The following is a 7,320-nucleotide window of genomic DNA, read 5'->3' as shown; positions in this document are numbered from 1 at the left end:
GTGAATAGGATGGTAAATCAGTGTAGATCTAGGAAAAAATTTAAAAAAAGTTGGCAATACTTCAGTTAATTGTATAAATAGAGAAAGTCTAACTGGAAAAATCAGCCCTCACTCAGATAGTATGGGGGCACTTTTGTCAGACTTGGCTTTTAAATTTGTTAAATTAGCTGTATAATTACATATTTTAACATGCTTTTGTCAACTGGAGGTAAATGTGATAAAATAATGCTATAGGAGTCAAACTGAAAGCAATTTGGGCCTTATCTGTGCTATTGATGCTTTTGAAATGAGTGACTCTCTTGAAGCCCGAAGCGTGTATTTGGTCTACTACCTACACAGTGAAATGGCTATTTAGGGGGTCACTGCTCTATGTAGACCAGGCACAGTGAAATGGGGGACCCTCTTTTGATCTGGTCTGTTTTACTCCTTATTACATAGCCTCAGTTAATACATGCGTTGTCATGTCACAGGGGATTGATCGTGGCTTCTTATAATGACTTCCACATACGTGGTTGGCTGTCAGGTTGCCTGATCTTGTGAGCTTGTTTAGAATGAACCTTTCTTTGTCATATTTGACAGATACGACCGCTTGCATTTATTGATATGAGGGTCAGTTTTTATTTGAAGATATTCTTGTTACATCATAGATTTGCACAGTTTTCAAGTAATCATCATTTCCTCTGAAAATTCTCATGTATAGTCAATAGTTTGTAGAGAAACATAGTCTGTGTGAGCAGGTGTAGAGGTGACTTGCACTGTAGCAGTTCCTAAGGAACTCAGCCGTGGATAATGCAAACAAGCAGAAGTTCAATCCCAAGTGATGGGTGCAAAGAACATTGGTAAAGGTGCTCTACCTGAGCACCATTGACACAGTGTCAGGGAACAAAAGAAACACAGCCTCTAGAGAAAAATATTCAAAGACCATCTGCAGCTAGTGTGTTTCTTTTCACTTATACACACACACATACTCTCACACACACCAAGGACATCAGAAATTTCAGTTGAAAAGAATTCCTTAAATCTGTAAGATGGCATCTTCCAAAGCCTGTACTACCAGTGTCAAGGGGAAGTTTGGCAATTAGCCAGGCATTTTGAGACCCTCATAATGATTAACCAAAAGATAAAAATCTGTCTCCAAATTTCCTAATACTTTAAATTTTTTCTTTGCTTGTTTGTGTAATTGAACTCGAAGAATTTTAGTAATCATTCAGAATGTCCTGAGTTTGTCAGAGCAGAGGGTAGCTAGTTCTGCTTTATAGTCAGGAAATGCATTTCTATAAAAAAAAAAACTCATTTTTTTATTAGTTGGGGTCTGTTTTCATATTAATCTTCCTTGTGAAACTGACTGGATTCTCTAGGAAATCTGTACAGATCAATTAGACTTAAATTACTATTTTTACAAATTTTTGCTTTTGACTGGTAATTTAAAAGTTCTTGTTCTTGTTTACTTTGGTGAATGTTGGTAAAATCTAATGAATACATTAAAAGAATGTATGCTTAATGTAATGAATACACTGGAAGAATGTTTGCTCAAGCAAACAGCCTCAGTGAAGATTTAAAGACAACTGTTTTTTTCCCCAATGAATTTGAAGTAGGGCAACATACATATACACACTGGTATATGATATTCTTAGTTTATGACCAGTAAATGATGAATCACACCAAGTTAGGTCATTCACATATATAGAGCACATAGTAGATGGTTGATACTTGCCAAACTGAACTACTGGAAAGGATATCTTGGTGCAAATGAGCATGGAAGTGCAAAGGTTTAGTGTACTTTTAGTTTAAGCTGACAACTACATGTTGGTTATTTTAAGATCTATCTATCTATCTCCAGTGTATATACTTTTTAAAAAGCCATTGCAATTTGTGATTGCTGTTATATTACATAAATGTTCTCACATGTTTTAGGAGCACTTAAAGACTAAAAGAATTTATAGATGGTTTAGAGGAGATATGTATTTCCTACAGTTCCTTGAGAGAGTGTTGGTATTCTGTGAGCTGAGGTAGAAGGAATCAAAGTTCCATCCTTTCTCCTCAGGCTGTTTGGGATGCTGCAGTGAACAGTCCCGTAGAGCCTGATCTAGGAGATCTGTAGAGGAGAAAAACCTCTGTTTTAAGCCTTTTCTCCTTGAGAAGACAAATGACAAATGTTTCTCTCTTGCTATGATGTCACTCTGGCCATGTGTGTCTGTGTTGAGGAGATATTGTGACATGGCCGTGGATGGGAATGCATGAGCTTAGCATGCAAAATTTTGGGGAGTGACAGGGCAGTCATTCTCTGCATATCCTGGAAGGGTTATCTCTATTATCTGAGCTTAGGTTTAGGGCAACTAAATCGGTTTCATGATGCTGTTAAACTCAAGAAATAAACACAAAAAATTGGGGAAAAAAATAGTCAAAGAATATGTGTGCTTACATTGTGTTAGGCTTTTTTGTCCACAGAAAATGAAGTGAAATGAGCATAACAATATGCATATCTGACTTCAGAATTTTATTTCTGTTATTATATGTATTTCCTTGTGGTTTGACAATTTATTATATAATGAGTAATAAAGTAGAGCATCTACCAATAACTTTCATGTATTTGTTCAAAGGGGAAGGATATTTGTTCAAATGACTGGAAACAGTGTTCAGCAAGCTTACCACTTTTGAAGTTTTACAGTCTACTTTAAAATTTATCATTAGACCATCAGAGTAACTGAATTTCCCTTCTCATTGGATAAAATAGTATCTAAGCAACTCCCTGGCTCAGAGGTTCAAGCGTCTGCCTGCAATGTCGGAGACCCGGGTTCGATCCCTGGGTGGGGAAGATCCCCTGGAGAAGGAAATAGCAACACACTCCAGATTCTTGCCTGGAGAATCCCATGGACGGAAGAGCCTGGTGGGCTACCGTCCACGGGGTCGCAAAGAGTCGGACACGACTGAGCGACTTCACTTTCACTTTCAAGCAACTTCATATACAATTTGATTACATTATTTCTGGGGGATTATATGTTTCAAGGCAGATTACTTGACAATAGCAGGCTTTTTCTAATGTTAGTGAACTTTAAAAAAACTAGACTAAAAAACCCCAGCATTTGTGTTTAGGGGTCCAGAGAGATAGCACTGTTTTATAATTAGCTTTAAGTATATCCAAAAATATCGGACTTTCTACTGATGGGTTTAACTAGGTGATAGAAATATGTTCTTTAAACATTTTTTTGAATAAAAGCAGAAAGTTGCTTCTAATTATCTGTTGTTGCTGAAGTGAAAAATACTAAGTTAATACATACACACATATACATAGAAATATCTGTCTTGTAAAACAAATGATCTTGTTTGATCATTTTCAGTATGAAAACAATAAACCTGCTTTAGTTTTGTGCCTAACCTGAGTTCAGAGTCCAAGTAAGATCATTTAGTAAATGAAGTGAACTTTTTGTGAAACTTAGTGCAGGCTTCACATATATATTATCATTATTGTTCAAAAATAATTGTCTAAAGTGAGACTATAAAGGATGAGAGTGTACATTTTCCTGCTTCACTGGGGGTCAGACTATTCTACTGCCTGGTAAATAATATTGTTGGACTTCAACTTGTCATTGACATATTTTAACGGTTGATGAAATGTGTTATGTGAATAAATGTATTTTATGCTCTTCATACTTGTTGAGTTGTATAAGAGAGTAAATAGTGATATGTATATTTTTGTCTTCCATCAGTATGCAACTCATGTCATTTTAGTGCTTTGACTAGTTTAAAACTTCAAACAAATGATTTCTAAAAAATAAACTTTTGGTGTTTATCAAGACTGGTTATTTTTAAGAAGATCATATAAAATTTGGAACTCTGGAACCTAAACTTTCAGGTTTAGGTTCCTGAAACCTAAATGAAGGATTTCAGCTTATTTTCCTTTTGCTATCCCTTTCCTGTCTACTTTTCTGTGACATCCGCCTTGTTTTTTTTCCTGTGCCTCATCTTACATAGGTAGGGTATAATTCTGATCAGAATTTGATCATTTCCAAAACACAGGGGCAAAAGTATACCTGTAATAACAACCCCCAAACCTCAGTGCCATTAATCTGGAAAGGTTTGTATCTCAGCCGTGGATACTGTCCACTCAGAAGGGGAGCTCTGCTCACTGTGAGCACTCAGAGACCTTGGGACAAAGCAGCAGTAATCTTAGATGTTGCTTTTTGTGGTGCTAAAGGGAAAAACAACCTGATGAATCACACACTGGCTCTAAGAGCTTCCACCTAGAGGTGACACATGTTAATTTCGCTCACACGTCTCTGGCCAAAGCAAGTAAAACGGCCCCACTAACTTCAGGCAGGGCAGGTAAGTGTAATACTATGAAATATCACAAAGGAGGGCTGAAAAAAATTGGTAGATAGCAGCAGTGATTTCCATATTAGGTAATTGTTTTTTTTTTTTTTTCCGTTATTGACTTCCTAGGAGCATTCAAACTGGAACCAGGTTTAAATGTTTTAAAATATATATATATTTAGAAACATCATGGGATACAAATATTTAGGTCTCATTTATTTAAGAATCTTGTAATCTACAAAGATAAAGCAGAATGAATGCCATATATATTCCACAAGCTTTTCGCAATTAATATAAATTTTAGATGACACCATAGAATAAAAAGTGAAAAGATTGGTTTTTAAAAATGCAGGGAGTAAAACATTCTGTACAATGCCAAGAATAGCCTAGTTGCAGCATTGTCTGAAATAGTTGTTTTTCTAATAAATGAAGATGTTTGAAATTTACTTTTAGCTTTGCATTTTCAGTCTCTTTAAAATATCTTGATACCTTAATATACTCTTCGCTGTTGAATGTTATCAAACTATTAGAAAATCCAAAGTAGGATAATAGCACTAGAACAAGATTAAACTATGTTTCTTTTCTTTTTCACCAAGTCGCTTCATTTTGAACCGAAACATGACAGAATATGAAATGAATCAGAAACTTGGCAAAATTGAAATCTTAGGAATCTTGATGTATACCAAATGTTTTGTTCAAAGATTCTGTAGGAAGTTATTGTAAAGAATTTCTGGCAGAGCTGTCTTTTTGCCCTGCAAAAATATCAACTGAAAGTAATATAATAAAGATACGACATGCAATTATGAAAAAGTATTAATAGTTGGAAGGTTTTTACATTATCAGAAATCTCATGTTTGCTAAAGTAGTTTTTAGTTACTCATCTAGATTATGAAAGAATAGTGAAATTAAACATCTTTTTTATTTTTTTAAATTTAGAAAGAATAGCATTTCTTCTTTACCCTTGGTTCCACATTTCAAAAATTACATTGTCTGCACTTTGAATTAAGTGAAAGAGTTGAGAAAGGTCACTTTTTCTCTTTTATATCTCAAAATTAAATCAACAAAGTTTCAGAAGCAAAACTAGAGGTCCACCACAGACATTTATTTCAATACACTTAAAGTGCTCCAGGAATCAGATGGGTAACTGTGGGCTAACATCATCTTTATCAAGTGTTGGCAAAGGTTATAGCTGCGAAAGCCTTTGCTTGTTGAATGGAAGAGTTATCATAGAACTGAGTAACTGATAATACTTCGATCTTGAATTAGCTTAGGTCTTAATCTGCTTCTAGCCAGTTGATCTCTTGAAATATGTGGGCTGTGCTTTTTGGTTTTTGGTTTCTCTATGATTTTCTTCTTGCTTCTAGATGTAACGTATTCTTCATTTGTTTTACAGATCAATCTTTTTTCTTTGGAACAAACCAGTGTGGATGAGGGAGCCCAAAAGGGAATTAATCAGTTTTGGTGAATATTTTGAAGACACCTTCACAGAACATATTGCTCTGAAGTTAGGGTTAAAGTGAAACTTTCCATTAGGATAGTGCAGAGGACAACATTCTCTCAGGGGAAAGTAAACATTCTAAGCTTTCCTTTCCTGGGCATCTTCCCTCAGGCACTGAGACTGCAGCCATCCAATGCATGGGGACAGGCAAAAGAGACTTCAAAAGTCAAATATATTTTCAACAGCTAATTTTTAGCAAGTCTGGCAATGAGATCTTTCCATTCTTCTCTCTTCTTTGTGATGTATGTAGGAGAGATTTAGCCGCAATAGTGATTCTGGCTGTTGTCTAAAGGAGCTCTGACACAAGGCCTCAGTGTTACGTATCACATACATCCCACAGTCCCAGCTGTTTTTGTTGAGCAGGGGGTTTCTCTTCCACAAAGGCCAGTTTGTTTCCTTTTCTGGCTGAGAAAGCCTCTAGTTTTTTTGCTACCTGCTCTGCATGGAATGAGTTGCTACCATAAGAATCATAATTTTGAAAAAAAGCCATTTTTACCTTGCAGATAAACCAACAACCTCCAATGGGTTCCCACAACTGTAAGGTCGGAATTATCACTGATGGCTAAAAAATACAACTCTCTTGTTGGGGAGATCCGAGGGTTCAAGGGACATGGTGACCTCTGCTGGGTTGACAGCCACTTGATGACCTGAGTAACTCTGGGGCTGATGAAGGAGATGTCGTCAGAGCAGTCATGAAATTGACTGTTGGCAAAGTATTCCAAGGAAAACCCAATAAAATGGTCATTGAGCCAGTTTGGAGGATCCAGTAAGTGAGATGACTGCCGCAGGAGACTGTTCATGTAACTCAAAACTACTGGGTCCATTTTGTACTGACCAGGGCTGCTCAGAAATTCCAGAAGCTGCTTCAGGCCTCACCACCCCTACCAGCCTCCAAGCAGCTCTGTCCTGGCTGGAAAAGGAAAACTACGCATCGGTTTTATATGCATGTTAGTCATAAAAAAGAGATGTAGAGTTAATGAAATCTGAAGGAACTGCACTTTGGATTTGAATGTAAACTCAATCTTAGAGTTTCATGTTTAATTTCATCTGAATTATTTTTAATGTCTGATTGGTAAAACTCCAAATTAGCAAACTGCACCTGTTGTTATGTTGCTACCTTTCCCATGTTAAAGGAGACAGTTTTACACTAATACACACCTACATCATTTTAGTTTTAACAAATGAGATCATACAAGACATGCTGTTGTGTTCTGCACTTTTTGATTTCAATTTGTCGTTTCGTTGCTCAGTCGTGTCCAACTCTTTGCAACCCCATGGACTGCAGGATGCTAGGCTTCCCTGTCCTTCACTATCTTCTGAAGCTTGCTCAAACTCATGTCCTTTGAGTCAGTGATGCCATCCAACCATCTCATTCTCTGTCATCCTCTTCTCCTGCCTTAATCTTTGCCAGCATCAGGTTCTTTTCAAATGAGTCAGCTCTTCACATTAAGTGGCCAAAGTATTGGAGCTTCAGCTTCAGGATCCGTCCTTCCAGTGAATATTCAGGATTG

The 7,320-nt window shown here is 36.6% G+C and overlaps 1 pseudogene; it reads right to left on the bottom strand.

Moving 5' to 3' along the window:
- Window positions 1-5,994: 5,994 nt before the first annotated feature.
- Window positions 5,995-6,663, bottom strand: LOC128045303 (sentrin-specific protease 8-like; annotated as a pseudogene).
- Between the last annotated feature and the right edge of the window lie 657 nt (window positions 6,664-7,320).

The sequence above is a fragment of the Budorcas taxicolor genome, chromosome 3, assembly GCF_023091745.1.
Source record: "Budorcas taxicolor isolate Tak-1 chromosome 3, Takin1.1, whole genome shotgun sequence".
Lineage (NCBI taxonomy): Eukaryota > Metazoa > Chordata > Mammalia > Artiodactyla > Bovidae > Budorcas > Budorcas taxicolor.
Note: the sequence above shows the minus strand (reverse complement) of the source record. Positions and strands in the feature narration are given on the sequence as shown.